The sequence below is a fragment of the Saimiri boliviensis genome, chromosome 1 (genome assembly GCF_048565385.1).
Source record: "Saimiri boliviensis isolate mSaiBol1 chromosome 1, mSaiBol1.pri, whole genome shotgun sequence".
In the NCBI taxonomy this organism is placed as follows: Eukaryota; Metazoa; Chordata; class Mammalia; order Primates; family Cebidae; genus Saimiri; species Saimiri boliviensis.
Genome location: NC_133449.1, coordinates 116,378,796 through 116,399,899, shown reverse-complemented (window position 1 = coordinate 116,399,899; position 21,104 = coordinate 116,378,796). Strand labels below are relative to the sequence as shown.

The window sequence follows — 21,104 nt, the reverse complement described above, 5'->3', positions numbered from 1 at the left end:
GAGGCTGAGGGCCTTCTTGGAAGATCTTCTGACCAGGAAGACCAGGGCATGGTGATGTCAACCCTGAGATCATCACAGACATGGTCACCCTTGTGACCACTTTCCCAGAGACCACTGTGTGTCTGGCCCTCCATAGGCAGCCAAATTTACTCTTCTCAACCACCCTATAATGGAAGGCTTGGTGGCTACATTTTGTACATAAGGAAGGAGAAGTTTTTTTAAGTTCCTACAGCTAGTCTGGTAATACCTGGGGGAGACTGAAACAGGGGTGCTAAGGTAAGCATTAAAAACCCCATACAACATGACTCAGCATGGCTCCAAATACACCACAGGTTTGTTTATCACCAAGCCCCAGCAAAGCATGCACCTGGCCTACCTATCTGGAGACGCTCCTGTTCAAATGCCTGCCCTATGTCCTGATGCTAGCATCTCAAAGGTCCTGAATGCCTGAGCCTATAGAGGGAGTGGGGAGCAGTTCCGATTGGTAGCACAGAATGGACAGGCCCCTTTCAGGGTAGATACAGGAGTCAAGAGCTTGTACTCTCATTGCCATTATGATGGAAGGCTTGCTGGAGAAGGTTTCCAAATGAGAATGGCTAGGAAAGCATCTTGCCCCGCTGCATGTCCTTCTGAATCGGGAGCTAGCAAAACTGAGCAAGCTGTTGAAATTCCCTCCAGAGGCCCCATGAAAAATCCAACTTGGAAAGAGGATCCTGGATTCATATGGCAGTGTTGAGCTGAGAGACTTCAGCATTCTGAATCTATCTATTTTCAAACTGCCTCCTGCAACACTGGTTCATCAAAAGAACCTCTGGTACCACAGAGCGTGGATCTAGGTAACACTCCTTCCATGGACCTTCAAAGGAGAATCTCACCTTGTAGGTTTACTAGGTTGAGGCAGTGGTTCCCAACAAAAGTGCTTTTGTCCCCCAGAAGACATTTGGCAATGTCTGAAGATATTCGGTAGTCACAGCTAGTGGGGAGGTACTGATATCTACTGGGTGGAGGTCAGGAATGCCACCAAACATCCTACAGGGCAGCCTCCTACAATTATCTGGCCCAAAAGCTCAACAGTGCTAAGACTGAGAAACCCTTGGCTAAACAGATGATGCCTATATTTGAAATTTTTGACCTACAAAAACACCCAGTGGTTTCCCATGACTCATATCGGGTTTCAATAGATTTCAACTGAAGAGATGGTTCTGAAGTATTTTTAAAATTCGCAAGCTATAATCAAATCCAAACCCCTCGTTGCACAGATGGCAGCCACGTGGCCGAGAGAAGGTAAGGGATTTCCCAAGGTCACAGGGCAGCAACTGCGGATCCAGACTCGAATGCAGACCTTCTTCATCCCTAGTGACCTTCTCTGTCAACACAGAAGCCTGACCTCCATAGCAGGCTCACTTCTCCAACCAGAGGAAATGGCTTCCTTCCCACTTACTGCTCTCATGCCCTGCCCCAGGAGAAGTTTCCCAGAGAGTTGTCTCCCATCACAAACTTGGGATGATATCCATTCAGATTCAAAAGAAAATCTGTCTGCTTAAAAAGAAAGAAAATGGGAACAAAATAACCTTATCTCCAAACCACCATGCAAAGTGAGGCCAGCTGCAGAGAACTGAGCAAGATTAACACCCACGCACGCTGATCAAGACAGAAGAGGCATGTATGGGGCACATTGGGAATGACAAAGCTTTCCTCTTGAGGAATAATAGTTTTGCCTCAAGGGACAAGGAGCCTATCACCTTGGAGGAATGAGCCCAGGGCATCCCGTAATAAAGCTTGTGCAAAGGCCTGAAAGAGAGGAGGGGAACTTGTCTTCCAGGAAAAATGAAATTACAATGTCACAGCCACTTCCAGGGGCTGAAGACCCACAGCCTACAACAAAGCTCTGCTTGTCAGGGCTGAGATGGCCCCTGGTGATTGTCCGGGGGGAAAAAACCAAGCGTGCCAAACAGATTTAGAGTGAGGAACAAGAGCTGAGCTTGCTCTCACTCTGCAGCCAAAAGCCAGGGAGTGGTAGGCAGTTGGACCTGCAAGCTTATACAGTATTCAGCTCACTCACACTCCTTTTAGTACCAGCACACTTAAACCTCATCCAGTGACTTGCTCAGGTTTTGTTCAAACACTTGTCTATAAGTGCACGTGGGAAGTACTTATCCTATCCTGCATCCTCATTGTGCTACAGGGAAACTGAAGCACGAAGAGGAAGGGATTTGCGTGAGTCAGGGGGAGAGCTACCCAACTCTCTCATACCCAGGCCAGGGCCCTGAAATGGTTTGGCTGTAGCTCCCATAATTCCAAGCCTCATCTTGAATTGTAGCTCTCATAATTTCCAAGTGTCATGGAAGGGACCTGGGAGGAGGTAATTGAATCATGGGGGTGGGTCTTTCCTATGCTGTTCTGATAGTGAATAAGTATCACAAGATCTGATGGTTTTATAAAGAGGGGGGGCGTTCCCCTGGACATGCTGTCTTGCCTGCTGCCACGTAAGATGTGATTTTGCCCCTCATTCTCCTTCTGCCATGATTGTGAGGCCTCCCGAGCCATGCGGAACTACAAGTCAATTAAACCTCTTTTCTTTATAAATTACTCAGTCTCGGGTGTATCTTTATCAGCAGTATGAAAACAGACTAATACAGGCCCTTTCCCAGAAAGGAAGGGAAATAAATCCAGCAAACACATACCTTGTAGGCATCTTATTAACATACGTTTGTTTTGTTTTTAAAGCTTCACACTATAAGGTTAAAATAAAGCCCCTCAGCAAAAAAAATACACAAAGCTGCCCAACCATAGAGTTATGGAAGCAAATTCCCCATCCTGACAAGGAAGCCTTCCTCTTACAAAATGCATCCACTCCTTGGCTCTGCCCTCTCCAGATTTTCTATTTATCAAGGCATCATTTATTTTCCCGGGTGCACTGAGCACCAGCCATACTGGAGGACTGGAATCACCTGCCAAGACCTGAATTTCCCCAGATTCACTCTGACGGTTTCCATGGCAAACACTTACACCTCTCGTTTTATATGTAGGATTTAGGCCAACCCAAGGGCTCTTGCAAATGTTTTTTTCTGACCCCACTCATGTTGTTCCTCTTTTCCTCTTATGTATCAATAGGTTTCATTTTAATTTTGAGGCTTACAATTACATTGCAGCTGTGCTGGGACTGTCTGTCTGTTAGCACGTGACTTTAGCAGCCAGCAGCAGCCAAAATTCCTCATCCTTCTTCCTTTCAACATGGAAAGATTACAGCCTTGGTGAGGACTATCATGAGGAACAGGAGAGCTTACCCTCAAATCAAATCCTTCGTCTTTGATCTCAGCCTTTTTGACTGTGCGTTTGGCTGCTGAATACTGCTTTGATCCTCCTCCTGCCAAAAGCCACCAAAGATTTTCCATGTCCTCTGCTCTGTTTATAGAAGGAAACAGAGACTTCACCCTCTGGCAGGTCAGGGCAGCCAGCAGTAAGGAATGAGAAATGTGAACATTCACTCTAATGATGACTGCATCTGGGGAGGCTGTGATCCACAGAGCATGGAATGGGTAGTAGAAATTTTCTTATGTGACGACTTCTGTCCAGTTTGGTCTAGTCCCAAGGATGGCCATCCCCACCTCCCTGTGGGAAGAGACAGTGCAATGTCTTTCCTGTACACCACTTCTTGAGCATCAGCGCTGACATCCTAAGAACCTGCCTGTGGGAGGGATGTGAGAGAAAAGATCACTTTGGATTCTTCTCCATGTCCTGACCAACATCTTGTGAAATCATTGTTTATTCACTCTTCCCCAGAAGATACTCAGGATGGAGTAGTTATTTAAGGCGTCATCTGCAGCTGTCAAAGTCCTGAGCCCAGGGAATTCTGAAGGGAACTCAGAAGACACAAAAGTACAATCCCTGTCAGATATAATCTTATGCTTCTTGATTTACAGAAAGACCTGGAGGCCATCATCTGAATTTCTGTCTCACAGCTGTTGCCTGAGAGGCCACCATTGGTGACTCCTTCCTTATAACACACGTGCCTGGAGGAGGGTGTGGGGTGGTGAAGCTCAAGACCCTCAGATGAGGGGATGAGTTTGCCAGACTGGAGAATCCAGGTCAATATGGAAGCACCTGGACCTCTTAGCGTTAAATCTCTGCTACCATTGCCACCAGCACCTGTCTGGAAATTACACTGCATAAATATGTTATACTCATTGTCTCTCTTAATATTCACAAAGCTTATTTCAAATGGGAAGTTTTTATCAGTAGTCCCATCATACAAAAAAGGAAACTGAAGCTCAGAAAAATTCAGTGATGTTCCTGTAGTAGCACAGCTAATACGCGACAAAGTAAATAATAAGTGGAGAAAATAGACCCACCTGGCACAGCATAATGGCAGCAGACACTCTCCTCCTTCTAGTCTCAAGTCGGGCCTCCCTTTGCCCTCAGGCAGGGGTCAGCACCCGATGTTTCCAATCCATTCCTCCCCCTACTTGATTCTAGAAGACTGCGAGCAGCACAGAGAGCCAATTTGTCTTGTTCTCTCCTGGATTCCCAACTCCTAGTGCTATGTCTCACCCAAAGAGGGTATCAGGATATTTTATTAAGTTGAATTGAATAGATTGACAAAAATCATCCAAAATCCACCATGCCCAAGCTCCATCCATGCAAATGGAGGCACTTGGCTACTTGAGTCTCAAGTTTTAGAAATTTTCTTTAAACAGGTTGCTACATGTGCCAGTGGTCCAGGGCAAGGAGTTCCTCTCCCCAGACATCTTACAGCAGCAAAGTCCCACCCTCCCCATCCATGATGCTTCCCAGGCTCTACATCCAGGCTTTATCACACAGACGACTTCCTTTGCAGACTGAGCATGGACGGTTTCCGCGGTGGTATCGTATAGTGGGAGGAGTTTCATGGCTGAGGATCCTCTACTTCCCAGTTGCTTTTCTCCTTTTATCCAAGTTATCCTAGCACTCCCCAGAATATCTTTAAATTTGATTTTTAATGTGATTCTTCTTCCTATGCCCAGAGCAAGCCCCAGTTTCTCCAGGAAAACTTCTCTGTCCTGGTTCCTCTGAGCTCTGGGAGGCACATAGATAAAGTTGGGCCTTAGCATCAAGCTGCTGATGCAAAGTCCTCGTGATTACAAAACTATGCCCCCAGTGTAAAACAAAGAATACAGTGATTAATTGAGAAGTGGGAGGAGAAGGAAGCTTTTACTTTTTTAGCCATTTAGGAAATCTTTGGACACTTTAGACATGCCATGTCATTTATCATCACAGCAACACTCCCAGGAAGTATTACTGTCTCCACATCACCTATAAAAACAATTAGAATCAGATAAGTTAAGCTCCTTGTGCAAGTCCACAGAGAGAGAAAGTGACAGACGGTAATTGAATTCAGGTCTGCCTGCCTCCAGGGACCTGCAGCCTCAAACTGGACAAGCAGTACATCCTACAGACTCTGTTACAGATGATCAATGCTGGTGTCCCTCCAAGGTGCACACATTTCCTGGTCACCAGAAAGACATTTGGGCTTAAACAAGACAACGTCTGGCTGAGATCATCCCTGTTTCCTGGTGAGAGCATTTGAGGAGACGGACGTTGATTGATGTGGTTTGTAATAATACTCGTTTTTCTGTAATTACTCCTTGAATTCCAGCCAAAGTGGGCCACACAGAGCTGCAGCTGTACGAGATGTCTGGATTCTCCCAGTCAGCAAAGAGCTGGGGACAGGGTGGTCACAGAAGAGCCAAGCCAGGGCAGAAAGTTGTCTCCATTCAGTGAATGCTTGTTGAATCCTTGCTCCACACCAGACCTTGGAGGGAGGGAGAAAAAAGCCTTGAAGTTGACAATGTCGTTCCTTCATGTCAATTAAGTGTTTATTTAAAAGAGTGCAAAAATAGAAAAAGGGTGGTTTCTTCCTTTGAGGGAAGCCACAGGCACATGAATGAATACTAGCAGTATGGTGTGTTGGGTACCAGAATCGGAGTGTGCTGGGGAGTCCAGAGAGAGGAGCTTCCCGGGGGAGCTGGAGAAGACTTTCCAGAAGAGGTATTTTTAAGACAGACCTTGCAGGCAGGTCTTATGCCGCTGTTCAGCAGGTAGGTGAGAAGCTGAGAGGTAGACAGGGGGACCAGCTTGGCTAAAAGCTGCAAGTCCTGAGCCAACATGGTGTGGTTGAGGCACAGCAAGAAGTTCTGGGTCAGATGCAGCCACTGTCCCACCATGTGCTATCTAAGAGACCTCAGGCAAGTTCGTTTCTCTGTGCCTCAGTTTCCTCCTTCATGAAATGAAGAGGAATAGTCTCTGCCCCTAGGGTTTTTGTAAAGATTAAAAGTTATTACACATCTAATGCTCAGAACAGTCCCTGGCATAAATAAGTGCTCAATTAAAGCCAGTTAATTTTATTTGGTGGTGATGATGATAAGACACTAATGAGAAATAAGGACAGGACTTTAGGCCAAGGCCAAGTGATTGAGAGCTTCAAGTGCTATGGGAAGGACTGAGAAACTTCATCCCATGGGCAATAAAGGATTCTCTGTTTCTGAAAGGAACTCCAGCAGACGGAAGAGCACTGGATCCAGCTCCTGCAGCATCAGCCATGCTTTGTCAGAAAGGGAAATGGACTTCCATGTTCTTGATGGCACTGTATACTGAGGATTCTCTGCAGCTTAGCTTTCTCCCTAATTTAAGAGTCAAGCGCTGTGCATATGAAAGGTTTTGGGTTTATTCAGTGCCTCCAAGCTCCCAGACTTCATGTGATACTCACATGTTGTGGTTGAGGAGACAAAGTTAATGCTAAGAAGCAGAAGTGTCTCAAAAGAGCATGCAATCAAATGGTTAATCATGCTTCTGGGACTCAGGAAGCAAGTGACATAGGCCCTCAGGGAAGGGGCAGATGAGGGTAGACCAGCGTAGTCAGAGAGGGCACTCCCATTACTCTCAGATAAGCCCCCCAAGCAGGTGGCAAGGCCAACATACTCATCCCAGGCTTCTCGAAGGAGGGTGTGGAGAGACGAACTTGACCTGACAGGACTAGGCTCCTCACCACCAAGCCCCTGTCCCTTCTTGTGCCTGATGAGTACATCTGTAGAATTAATGAGGAAATCTCCAGGGCTTGTGGGAATTGAGACCCATGGCAGGTCTGTTCCATGGGAAACTGCCCATCTTCCCTCTTTCTGTCCCACTTGCCAGATCTCTCCATTCCTACTCATCCCACCTCCCAAAACTGTTGGAAAATGGATGTGGATATGTCACTGTCCCCCAAAGCCCTCCTAGGCTATCAGAGCACATGCTGACTTACTCTTCTTTTGTCTGCCTTGACATCGAAGAACCAGCTCCTCCTTCCCCTACCCTGTCTGATTCTTTATCAATTTGCTCCTTCCCTAGCCTCCATCCATACAGCCCTCAAATCAGCCTAACTCTCCAGTTTTATTTCTTCTCCTTCACAGCTTGGACCTCTGCTTTCTTCCCTCTTCCCCCTTGAACACCTGAGCCTCCTGTTCCTGTTCCTCTTATCCTGCCCTATCCCAACTAACTGCAATAGTCCACACTGATCTTTCCCTTCTTACTACCTGTATATGTGAGGTGACCCACAATTCCCACAGTTTAGTTCATCTTATGTCTTGTATTGGCCGCAAGTACCTTGACTTGTAGGTCTGATTCCCCAGATTGGGTGCCTTGTGGAAGTCTCTCTACTCCTCTACCCGCAGTGGGCATGGTCACTTAGCACCAGCTCAAGAGGGATTCCCCTTCTTGGGGGTTGAAGACTGAACCCTTCTTCCTCCTTTCTCTCCATTCCAGACAAAGGAATGGAGAGGAATGTTCTCTCCAATCCACAAGGAGAACAAAGGAAGCTGTTTGTATTTTCTCAAAAATAATAAAATGCAGAGAGAATCTGGAACAGGGTATGCATGTTCCACATCTGTAGTCATGAGGAGTGGAGAGAAGTGATAGAATTTGTAACAAGCCCACAAAGGGCGGTTTTTATTTGCCTGGCTTCATGGGTCAAGGCTGTACCGCCTCCTTACCTCTGAAAGACACTGCCCTCCACTTTCCCTCCAGAGCTCGGAGGGCTGGAAACTTCGGAAGCCTGGCTGATCTTCCTCATTCTTTTCCACTTGTCCTCAATTCATTGTTGAGAGAATGGAGAGCTAGAGTCTTTCCTGTGACCTTTTTCCCACTGAAATTGGACACAGAATGAGGATAGAAGTTAATCTGCTCATTTCAATCCACTCCTCACATTCATCAGCAAAACCAACCTGTGCCTAGAGGTTAAAACAAACCAAACCGAAAGCAAAGCAGGAATGACTGCAGTTAGACAGCAAGAACTGTGTTCTACATTGGGATAGAGCACAGAGGTGGCAGAGATGAGCCATGGATATTTGAAGGAAAGGGAGAGGTTCTAATTCCCATGGATTAAGCACACATGCACATACACACCCATGCCTGGAGGCAGAGGAACCTGATCTCACCCTCCCTTGAGTTCTGAGCTGCCATGAATAAGGAAAAAGGGACCAGTGGGTAAAATGAATGGCCCACAGGTGAATGGCAGAAGATCTGAGGTCTGTGACCCCACCTAGCTCTATGTCCGCTGCACTGGCTGCCTGGGAAAGTGAGGAAATCTGAATTCTGGTTACCTCTGTTGGCCTTGGGCAAGTTCATTCCCTTTTCCGGGCTCCATGCTTCCATCCTCAAAATGAGGGAACTGGACCAGATGGTCCATAAGGAGCTCCCAGACCTGCCTTCCAAAACGGTGTGAGTGCTTACTGTCTGCTAAGCCTGTTGGACACATTGCTTGCATGAGTGCCCAGCTTGAGTTGGTCATTCAGGCCCCCAGTTCACTCCAGGACACTCACCTCTACTCCCTGACTGCTGGGCAGGCCCCAGTCTCAGTGGGCCAGACATGCCACCTGGACACTGGCAGTATCAGGTGTGTGACAAGGGGCAACTGCCATTAGCCTCCCCACCTCAGGACACAGAGAGCAATGGTGATGTGCCCTGTGGCCAGACCCTCTCCTCCAGATCACTCCCAGGTAAGATACAACCTGCAGCCCACTCCTCTAAATGCATCATGCAGCCATCTCCAGCAGCCACTGGTCTGAGTCCTTGTACAAGCAACAAGGATGTCTGAATAGGATCTCTTGTTGAAGAGAGGAGAGTTGGTTATTGATTGGATTATTGGGAGGTAGGATTAGTGTAGAGGGGAATATGATGATTAGCGCTGTTAGGGGGATTCCTAAGATTATAGGGATGCTGAAGGAGGAGAATAGATTTTGGGTCATTTTGGTTTTCAGGTTGTGTTGTTTTTGTATTTTAATTAATTTTGATAATGAAGTAGTATGGAGGATAAAATTCAGTGTTTTTAGTTGAATAATGTAAAAGAGGGTCACAGCTATCAATAAAATCACCACTGGTCATGGTGAGATATCTAACTGAGGCACTCACTGTAGAGAGGGGCTGTCTCAGTCTTTAACTTAAAAGGTTAATGCTAGGTAGCTTTACAGTGATACAATATATAAGTATGAAGCTCATACTTCGAAATCTTGGAAATAGATGAATTCTAGGACAATGGGTACAAAACTGTGATTTGATCCGCAGATTTCTGAGCATTGCCCATAAAATAATCCTGGTCATATGGAGGCTAGTATGGCTTGGTTTAAGCGTCCTGGGACTGCATCTGTTTTAACGCCTAGTGATGGAACGGCTCATGAGTGTAAAACATCATGTGATGAGACTAGTATACGGATATCTGCCTCTATTGGTAGAGTTGTTCAGTTGCCTACTTCAAGAAGTCGAAACTCGCCTGGCTCAAGGAAGTATGTTGGTATGATGTAAGAGTCGAAGGCTAGATCTTCATAATCTGAGTACTCGTAACTTAATACCATTGGTGACCAATCGCTTTGAGGGTTAAGTAGGGCTTATTAAATTTGTCTGTTATGTACAAGATGCGTAAAGATGGGAGAGCAATTATAATAAGAATAGTGGCGGGTAGAATGGTTCAGATTATTTCGATTTCTTGAGCATTTATAGTACTAGTGTGAGTTAATTTTGTAGTAAGCATTAGAGAGATAGTATACAGGACTAGCGAGCTAATTAGGAAGATAATTATAAGGGCATGGTCGTGAAAGGCAATGAGTTCCTCTATGATGGGGGATGTAGCATTCTGTAGGCCTAGTTGAGCTGGTGTTGCCATTAAGATATATAGAGTTTTGATCTATAAGTTAACTTTGACAAAGTTATGTAATTCTTTTACTAATATCTTATTGAAAAAGTCATAGGGTCTATGGGATTGGCTTGAAATCAATTTTGGGGGGTTCAAATCCTTCCTTTTTCATCCAGAGTTTTATGTAAGTAGATTCTTCAAATGTGTGATAGGGAGGAGGGCAGCCGTAGAGTCATTCTAGGTTAATGGCCATTCGTTCAATGGTTAAAACTTTTCCTTTTGAGGAGAAGGCCTCTCAGATCATGAAAATTATTAGGATTACTGCTGTCAGTGAGATGAATGAGCCTACAGATGAAATAATGTTTCATGTAGTGTACGCATTGGGATAGTCTGAGTATCGTCGAGGTATTCTGGATAGGCCAAGAAAGTGTTGTGGAAAGAAAGTTATGTTAACACCTACAAATATAATGGCAAAGTGAATCTTAGCATAAGTTTGGTCAAGTATGTAGCCCGAGAATAGTGGAAATCAGTGAATAAAGCCTCCCATAATGGCAAATACTGCCTCTATTGATAGGACATAGTGGAAGTGGGCTACTACATAGTATGTATCATGTAGAACAATATCTAATGATGAGTTGGCTAATACAATTCCTGTTAGTCCACCCACGGTGAAAAGAAAAATAAAACCCAGAACTCACAGTATTATGGCAGATCATTTAATATTGCCACCATGCAATGTGGCTAGTAAAGACTTTTACTCCAGTGGGAATAGCAATGATTATGGTGGCTGGTGTGAAGTATGCACGTGTGTCCACGTCTATTCCTACTGTGAACATATGGTGAGCCCATACGATAAAGCCTAGGAAGCTGATGGATATTATAGCTCAGACCATTCCTATATGTCCGAATGGTTCTTTTTTATTAGAGTAATATGTGACAATGTGCGAGATTATGCTGAAACCTGGCAGAGTAAGGATATACACCTCAGGATGTCCGAAAAATCAAAATAGGTGTTGATAGAGAATAGGATCTCTTGATGGCACACATCAAAGAAGCCAACATACCCGCTTACCCCACACCTGACAGAAGGAGCTATCCCATGGCTCAGCAAGAATGCCCTTCACCCCAGCACTCCCAGTCCTCTCCAACAGATAGAGGCCTGCTTCAGACCGCCTCCTCCAGGAAGCCTCTCTGACTACGCTGGTCGACATATATCTGCCCCTTCCCTGAGGGCCTATGTCACTTGCTCCCCGAGCCCCTGAAACACCATTAACTATTTGATTGCATACTCTTTTCAGTAACTTTGGTTTCTTAGCGTTAACCTTGTCTCCTCAATCACAACATAACCTCCATGAGTATCACATAGAGCCCAGGAGCTTGGCAGGACTGAAAAAAAAAAAAAAAAAAAAAAAAAACCAAAACCTTCCATATGCATAGTGCTTGGCAATTAAATTAATTAGGGGGAAAGCTAAACTGCAGAGACTCCTCAATGTACAGTGAATCCTCGAGAGCGTGGAAGTGTTTCTCTTTCTGGCAATGCATGGCTGATGCTGCAGGAGCTGTGCCTACATGCCCTCAGTGCCCCATACCATTTCTGCACCTACTGGCTCAGCTGCCCATGGCCAGCACCTTCATCTTTGCCCTTGGGCTGCCAACATTCACTCTGTTCACAGCACGCGGAAGACTGGAGGTGCCAGGGTCTGATGGGTGTCAGGGTAAAACTGTGTAAAACTGCCCCCACTTCCTCACTCCCTGGCCTGCCCTAAATGCTGTTTCACACTATTTCCCAGAGCTTCCCTGTGGGGTTAAGCTCTTGTCATCCACACTGTGGCTGTTTTTCCTTCTCTTTGTCCCCTCTCTACTCATCTGCCAGTGCTCATGCCTCCCAAGCAATTTACATTCACTCTGTCAGTCCTCTTTTTAGTTCACAAACTGTATTAAGACAAGAGTGGCCCTAAGTCCCTTCCATCTTGTTGCTCTGCCCCAGCTCCCACATGTCCTCCTGCTCTGCATGGTCAAACTGTGTCCCGGGTATATCTATGCTCTGGCTCAGACAGAGGAGAAAAGAAGATACTCAGGGAAACATTTTTCCTGTGAGTGAAGTAGAGGCTGCCCCCATCCCTTCTTTTCATATGCCTTTGGTGAGAATTTAGCTACAGGGGAGGCTGGAAACACGCCCAGCTTAAAGTCTATTAATAAGGACGAGGAGAAATGATCTTGGTGGACAGCATACAGTCTTTGCTACAGAATTTGAGTAATACTCACCCATTTATTGTGCTCCAAAATACTCCGAGACAAAAGGTGCATGTCTTTCATGTACTGCTTTGTTTAATTCTCACATCACAATGAAAGTGTTACTACTATTGTTTGCAGATAAAGAGAGGAAGGCACTGAGAATTTCAGTATCTTACCTGAAGTATCACATGAGCAAACCCAGATCTGGCTGACAGGTTTTCTATTATGTGCTTATTCTGTTTTTTATTCCCATAATTGTATCTGGTGCAGTATCCCATCTTGGAAGGTGACAAAAAGGGGGGCCAGGAAAGGGAAAAGACTCACCCAACTCACAAAGAGAGCAAAATACAGAACTGGACCTTAATCTGGGGTCCCGACCACTGGACCTGCTCTTTGTCTATGAAGCCTCCTCTGGGCCAACTACCTCCAAACAGCTCCTGCCTGGACTCAGACCAGTACCTATGGGGCTGCAAGGGAAAAGAACGTGTATTCTTTGGTCTAGTTGAATTCAGAGCCCCCATCTTAGACCACAGTTGCATCTGAAGTTTCTAAATAGAAAATCTACCAGTCACAGTGATAGTGATGGCCCAGTGTCCCTTGTTACCTGTGCAGCAACCCATGCGCTCAGCTGACAGGCCTTGAATCAACTCCCCACCCCTCCCAGAAGGAGAGGAGCGTGTATTCTCGTGGGCCTGACTGTTGGCATGCAGGCATTAGATAGGGAAGCGGGATTGGGCCACCAGGGTCCCCAGATCCTCCATGAAGTCATCTCCTCGCTGTCGTCAGTGTCAGTTGCCTAGCAACTGCCTTTGGCAGATGGTGGCACGGAGTGCATGCCAGTCTCTCCCATGGCTAAAAATACATTCCGACGACAACAGGTCTATTTTAAAAGACACAATGCGCTCCCAACGTCTTTCCTTGTCTGTGAGGAACTGTGCTGTGCCGGGTCTCTCTGGGCTTCTGATTTTATCTGTTAGGGTGGAAGGGAGCATTCGAGGAAGAAAAAAACGCAAGGCCAGGCACCAAGGGGGTGCTGAGAAGGTTGTCATGAAGGAGGAGGAAGAGGAGGAATAGGAAAAGGAGGTTGAGGAGGAAGAGAAAGAGGAGGAGGAGAATGAGATGGAGGATGAAGACATGGAGGAGGAGGAGGAGGAAAAAGAAGCGGAAGAGGAAGAGGAGGAAGAGAAGAAGCAGGGGAAAGGAGAGGACAAGAGAGAAGAAATAGTGACCTGGGAAGGAGATGTGCCGTGTTCAGCAGCAAATCCTCTACTCCTCTACTCTGGCCATTTTCTCTACCTATTAGAGGGTGGGGTTAAGGAAGAAAAAGCCTAGACTCACAGAAGCCTAGAGTTGGATGAGACACAATCTCATTTCACCTTTGAGAAGCCAGAGGTCCTGAGAGGTGGAGACAAAAAGGGCTCTTTGCCATTGTTCAGTGTGGAAGAACTGAGCCCCCAGATGTGGGGATGAGGCCACAGACCTCCAACTCCTCTTGCCTACCTGGAGGAAGTTTTATCACCCAGCCCTTGTAACCAGTTGTGCAGAAGACTGGAGTTTTTTTATTACTCAAATCAATTTCCCCGAGCATTTGGGGATCATAGTTTTTAAAGATAATTTGGCAGGTGGAAACTTGAAAAGTGGGAAGTTCTGATTGGTCAGGTTGGAGATGGACTCATAGGGGGTCGAAGTGAGGTTTTCTTGCTGTCTCTGTTCCTGGGTGGGATGGCGAAACTGGTTGAGACAGATTATGGGTCTGGGTGGTGTCAGCTGATCCATGGAGTGCAGGGCCTGCAAAATATCTCGAGCATTGATTGTAGGTTTTACATTAGTAATGTTATCCCCAGGAGCAATTTGGGAAAGTTCAGACTCTTGGAGCCAGAGGTAGCATGACCCCTATACTGTGATTTCTAATCTGTAGCTAATTGATTAGTCTTGCAAAAGCAAACTGGTCCCCAGGCAAGCAGAGGGTCTTTTTGGGAAACGGTTATTATCCATTTTGTTTCAGAGTCAAACCATGAACTAAATCCCTTCCCAAAGTTAGTTCGGCCTATACCCAGGAATGAGCAAGGACAGCTTAAAGGTTAGAAGCGCCGGGTGTGGTGGCTCATGCCTGTAATCCAAGCACTTTGGAGGCCAAGGCGGGCAGATCACCTGAGGTCGGGAGTTCAAGACCAGCCTGACCAACATGGTGAAACCCGTCTTAGTGGGAAAAAACAAAAAGGAAATGTTTTTGGCTGGGCGCGGTGGCTCAAGCCTGTAATCCCAGCACTTTGGGAGGCCAAGGCGGGTGGATCATGAGGTCAAAAGATCAAGACCAGCTTGGTCAACATGGTGAAACCCCATCTCTACTAAAAATACAAAAAATTAGCTGGGCATGGTGGCACGTGCCTGTAATCCCAGCTACTCAGGAGGCTGAGGCAGGAGAATTGCCTGAACCCAGGAGGCGGAGGTTGCGGTGAGCCGAGATTGTGCCATTGCACTCCAGCCTGGGTAACAACAGTGAAACTCTGTCTCAAAAAAAAAAAAAAAAAAAGGTTAGAGGGAGTCGGTTAGGTCTGATTTCTTGCACTGCCCTAATTTCCTCAGTTATAATTTATAATTTTGCAAAGGTGGTTCAAACCTTGTAAGCTCAGCCTTTCTGTTTAATCTTGATTATCTGCAGCCTTCCCTGGTACAAACAGAGCATTGAGTCCCTTCATGAATGCATTTAGTCATTCATTTATTTAACAAATATTTATTAAGTGTCTACTGCCATATGGTGCCAGGCCTTGGAGAAACAGCAGGAAACAAATCCATACAGCCCCCACCTTGTGTTGCCTGTAGCTCACTAGGTGAGGCAGACATTGAGCTGGCGAGCACAGAGTACCCTGCGCTGTACACGTCAGAGTGAGATCCACATCCGGGCCTACTGACTAGCTCTGCAGCCACAGACTTATCACTTAATCAGGGCTGCAAGATAAAATACAGGAGATCCAGTTAAATGTGAATTTCCAATAAATGACAACTTTTAAAAATGTAAGTATGTCTCTAGAATCGTCTTATCTAAAGTTCAACTTTTACTAGGGCTCTTATATTTTTATTTGCAAAATCTGGCAACCCTACCCTTGATATCACTTTTTTCAGTTTCCACACCTATAACATGGGGGAAATAGTATCTACTTACAGCGGTTACTCTTTGGATGACATGAAAATATGTATGTATCTGTGACTGGCAGGTAAATGTCACTTTCTCTCCTCTTCAAGCAGGATTTAACCAGGGGGATAAGCCTGGCAGATGACGTGTCCGACCCAGTGGTCAAAATCAGGATTTTGTGTTAGTCCAGCTATCTCCCCAGGGTCTGGTAGTAGCTAGTGGTGGGGGTAACGCTGCTGTTTTCTGAGGCTAAGCCAGGGGATAAAGGTAATCTACAAGTTGAGACCTGGCTTGCAAAGAATCCAGGAACCAGCCAGTTAGCTGGGAGTGTGTGTCTGGCTGGGGATGCTTGTTAAGGATATGCCAGGGTTCTACCTAAGACTCGGTCTATCAGAATGTCTAGGGAAGGACATGCCCTTTAAACAAAATCCCTGATAACTCTCTGGACCCTAAAGTTTGAGAATTGCTGGTCTGAGAAGCAGGGAGGAACTGCTGTCCCTGGAGAGGCACAATCCCACAGGGTTGCTTTAGAATGTGGGCTCCTGGCCTGGATCCTGGAACAGAAAAAGGACACTAGTGGGAAACTGGGGGAAATGGGAAAAACGTCAGTAGTTTAGTTAATGGTATTGTGCCCTCATCGATTTCTTAGTTTTGATCCTTGTGCCATGGTTACATAAGACGTTAACATTAGGGAGGGCTCAGTGACGGGCATATGGGAACTCTCTGTACTAATATCACCACTCTTGCGTAAATCTCAAATTAGTTCTAAATAAAATTTTTTTTTGATATTTTTAAAGCCTGCTTTGGCTCAAAGCCTGCCTTGGGCCTTTCCCCCATTCCACTGTGCATCAGAGGCCCAGTGTGCATACTGACATTACTCCAGGCTGGAATTAGTTAAGCAAGTACAGGTAGCTGAGAGCCTCCCCCACCCCCAAATACACACCAGGTACCCGGAGAGCATTTACTTCTCACTGCCATTCACACTGGGGCTTAAATGTCAACCCCAATGAATTACATTTTAATCTGTCTAAGTGATCAACCTGGCCAAGGCCCTAATTGGATGCCAGGCACACCCGCTGAAGGGCATGCATAATTCATCAGCTGGGAGGCTGCGGAAGGGCTTTTATCCTGGGCCAGGGAAGGGGAGGGAAAGGGGAGAAAAGAGCAATGGAGGCTGGTGGACAAGGGAGGAGGGAGAAAAGAAAGGGGGAGGGCAAGGGAGATAACTGGAAGGAGAAAAGAGAGATATTTGGGGAAGGGAAAAGCTGGACAGCAGTGGGCAACTTGGAAGGGAAGAGTTGGAGGAGAAATAGCAGGTGGGGTTGGAGGGCAGTGCAGGAAGAGGCCTGGAATATTTGATAATCACAGTAACCACAAGATCTTTAAGCTCCACTAGGGACCACCTCCTCCAGGAAGTCTTCATTCATACCCTCCAGCAAGCTTGGGCCCTCTTTCTCTCTCTCCCTTAGTGCCAGGATGCACCTCGGTTACACTTGGACTACTCACAGGTTATACTGTTTAGGAAATCGTCCATCCCTCTCCAGACCCTGGATTCTCTCCCCTTTGCATGATGTCTGACTTGATGATGGATCATCACTGCCTGGCAGAGTCCCTGTGCAGAGTGTTGAATGGCTGAAGGATAGATTTCTAGTTCTGACAATACAAAGAAACTATCTTAATGCCCCTGTCCAATGGGTTCTTCTTGCCCATTGCACAGACAAAACCAGACAGTAGCATTGCAATAAAGAAACAGTTTAATAGACACAAGGCCAGCCATACCACATGGCAGGCAGAGATACTACTCAAATCAATCTCTGAAAATTTGGAGGCTAGGGTTTTTCAAGGATAGTTTGGTAAGCCAGGGATTCTATTTCTGGGTGGGGGCCACAGGACAAGTTAGGTCAGGGAAGGTCCAGGTAGAGCCATCAGTAGTCAGAAATGCAGAAACCTGAAAAGATAACTCAAATGGCCAATTTTAAGATCTACGATAGCGATGTTATCCGCAGGAGTAATTGGGAAAGTTGCATATCTTGTGACTTCCATAATAATGACTGGTAATGGTTTATATCTACACCTTAGCAGAATTCTGGTTCCTCACATCCTCTTAACCTTGTGCGCTTTCATTAACTTTAGAAAGGTGGTTGAGTTTTGGGGAAGGCCTATTATCATTTATACTATAAACTAAATGTTTCCCGAAGTTAGCTTGGACTAAGCCCAAGAATGAGTGAAGACAGCCAGGCTGTGAGACTAGAAGCAAGACGGAGTCAACCATGTCAGATTTCTCTTATCATAATTTTGCAAAAGCGATTTCATTAACTAATTAACCCAAATTGGATGTAAACCACATGAGCCCCCTGGCTCTGCCATCAAACTTGCTTCAGCTATGTCAATCAAGTTCCCTAACACCACCTTCTACTCAGCCCTTTGTCTTCTTCTCCTGCCTCCCATCTCCAGAGACCACAGGAAAGTAAGCAGTTTTAGTGGAATTGAAAAGGAAAGTCCATATTTTTTGGACACACCTCCTAATGCCTATTCAGGAACACAATTACCTCCCTGCTCCCTGCTTTCCCCAGTTCTCTCCAACTGGGCTTCTCTTCCACTGCAGCTGCTGGTCCAGGTTGCCAACCAACTCCCTGTAGTCAAAGTCAATGGCCACTTCTCAGAGGTATTGACCTTAACTGAACTCACACAGCATAGACTTCTCTCCTTGACACAATTTTCTCCTGACTCCCGACACCACGCCTTTCTGCTCTTCTTCCTTCCACCTTGGCGTCTTCATGCCCATTTACTTTGTTAAATTTCCCTCCTTTGGCCAAACCTGAATGCTGGCAAGCCCCAAGGCTCACTCCTCAGAGCTCTGCTCTCCTCTGATCACTGTTCCTACTTTAATCATCTTATCCAGTTCCATGGTTTTAAGCGCCATCAAATACTAAAGGTTCCTAAACGCTTACTCCACCTATGACCTCTCCCTTACGCTCCAAGCACAAACATTCATTTGAATGTCTGTACTGATTATCTATTGCTGTATCACAAGTCACCCCTCAAATTTAGTGGTTTAAAACAACACTTTTTATGTCACATTTTCTGTAAATGAGAAATCTGGTGCCACTTACCTGGATGCTTCTAGCTGAGGTTCTGCCATGAGATTATGGTCAAGCTGCTGGATGGAGCTGCAATCTCATCTGAAGGTGTAACCAAGGGAAAATTTGCTTCCAAACTCACCCATGTGGTTGTTGGCAGGGTTCTGTTCCTGGTAGGTCATTGGGCCAAGGATCTCAGTTCCTCACTGGCCGTTGGCCACAGGCCTTCTCCAGTTCCTTGCCATGTGGGTATCTCAACAGGCAGCTAACAGGGGAGCAACTGCCCTGCTCTGGGGCAAGAGAATGAGAGAACGAGAAAGAGTACCCAAAACAGAAGCCATGGGTGTAAGCTAATCTCAGGTTCCATCACCTCTGCCAAATTCTGCTTGCTAGGAGTGAGTCATTAAATCCAGCCCATAGTCAAGGATAGGGAGTTACAGAGGGCGTGAACAGCAGGACACAGAGGTCCTGAGGCCATCTTAAACATATATATCAAATAAAATATGTCCATAACAGAACTGTTTTTCTCCATCCCAAACTTCTCCCTCAAGTTTTTTCTATCATAAGAAATAATATACCAGCATTGTCATAATTGTGCTGTCAACTGAATAAGATGAAACTATAGCTCTCACAATCCCCCTGTTGCATGGTTCTGGGAAAGAGTAGGCCAAAATAGGAACTTGCACAAGCTCTGGAAGGTAGGAAGTGAAGCAGCAGTCAGCATTCTTGAAAGCTCATCATAGTCAGATACGCTGATGGGCAGGCACAGAAGTACCCTGGAGCATCTCTGCTTGTCCCCATGCTCTTCTGTTCTGTGTCCAGCTTGTCTTTCTAACGGCAGGTCTTGCTGACCAAATCTGCCTAAGGCCCACCTCCAGAGGCATGGCTGTAGGCCCAGAGAGGTGCAAGCTGCACAGAGGCAGCAGTATTCCAACACCTTCTCCACGATCTCCTCTCATGGCCTTTTACCTCGGTGGCTGGATGTGCTGGGTTTCTTTTTCTTAAATATGTCCAGCTACTGCTCCAACTGTAATAAATCCTTCATTCCATAATAGTCATAACGCTGGCTTCCTCTTATCTCAATTGAAATGTCTCTTCCCCAGAGAGACTTTTCTTGAATTTACTTCCCTGTTTATGTTCTAGTCCTCCCATACCATTCAATTCTGAAAGAAACAATCATCAGTAATCCTTATCCACTTCTTACCATTTCCCACATATGGAACTATATACTTTAATTGTGCTACCGCAGATCATTGTGACATCACTTATAATAAAGGGTGTGTCTATTCCTATTTTAAATTGTGAAATGAAGGCACAAAGAGGTGAAGTTATTTGCCCAGGAGCTTACAGATAAGCAACCAAATCGGTAGTAATAAGGGAATCTAAACTCACTTCTGCCTGACTTCTAACACATTCTCCTCATCGCATTATAATGCTTCCCCATGTCTGAAGCTGGAGTTTGGAGTTTCTTAGCCTATCAATCTCAGGATCTTCATTTGTAAACCACAGGCACCTCAGAGAATGATTATGAGCATTAATGGTACTTAGCAAACTTTTATCCCTTCCCACTTCCCCACCCCTACCTACAAATCTCAAAATCCAGGTGAGTATCTCTACCAGGGTGGGTCTTCAGAGTGTAATCAAGGTCTGAGGAGAGGATCCATGGGCCTATCACATCTTATGGGGCAGATTTCATCCTTGAGCCTTAGAAGCACCCTGCAGGACTCCCTACCTACCTCACTCCACCTCTCTAATGGGCGGAGACCCAACTCTCCGTCACATAGAGTCAGTTACAGAAGGCTGAGGGCTGGACACCAAGCCTTCTGCTGGGCACCAAGCCTTCTGCTGGGCAATGTTTCCCTGCACAGGCTGATTCGCTCCCAGGGTACAAGCTCCCTTCCTTCATGGCCTTCACCAGCTTTTTGTGTCAGGCCCTCAAGATCTACCTGAAACCCTTCTGAGCTTTGTGCAATATGTGAAGACACATAGTCAGAGAAACAGACTCATAATTTGGCAGATCAAAGGGCTATGGAGAAGCTAGAGACACTTGGATGTTACTGGGATTAGTTTCATCTCCATTGCCTGCTGGTTAAAGCCTGAGGTCTTCACCTACCACCCAGAGCTCTCTGGAATCTGCCTTTAGCCAGGATTTCCTACCCAAATGATTTTATCTGCTTTTTTCCTCAGAAAGAGCAGACTCTTTTTGCTCCTTTGACTCTCAGCTCAGAACCCTTCACCCTCTTGGTGACCTTTCTTTGTCTCTTTACCTGCTTTCTACCCTTGTTCAAAGGTACACTTCAAAGCCACTAGCCATATACAGATGAAACAACCTTTGCAAATGATTTTCTTTTAAGATTTAGAAAAATCACTACTTTTAAAAAATCAATTTATACATTCCAAAAATGTTTTCCCATCTGTTGTCTCATTTTATCTACCAAAAATTATTAGGTGGGTTGGACATAAACCAACTCAACTGTAGAATTGTGAAAATAATCAAAACTGGTACATTTGAGCT

General features: G+C 45.7%; 1 long non-coding RNA gene across 2 annotated transcripts in view; it reads right to left on the bottom strand.

Annotated features, from left to right (window-relative positions):
* Positions 1-14,671: 14,671 nt before the first annotated feature.
* LOC141585130 (uncharacterized) overlaps positions 14,672-21,104 on the bottom strand; it is a 46,522-nt gene continuing 40,089 nt past the window's right edge. Inside the window, exons 5-6 of one of the 2 annotated variants that reach the window (XR_012518458.1) lie at positions 17,016-19,752; positions 14,672-15,325 (exon numbers count right to left, since the gene is read on the bottom strand). This is a non-coding gene — a long non-coding RNA (uncharacterized LOC141585130). Of the gene's footprint in view, positions 19,753-21,104 lie in introns of both variants that reach the window. The other variant, XR_012518457.1, reaches the window with a different exon arrangement.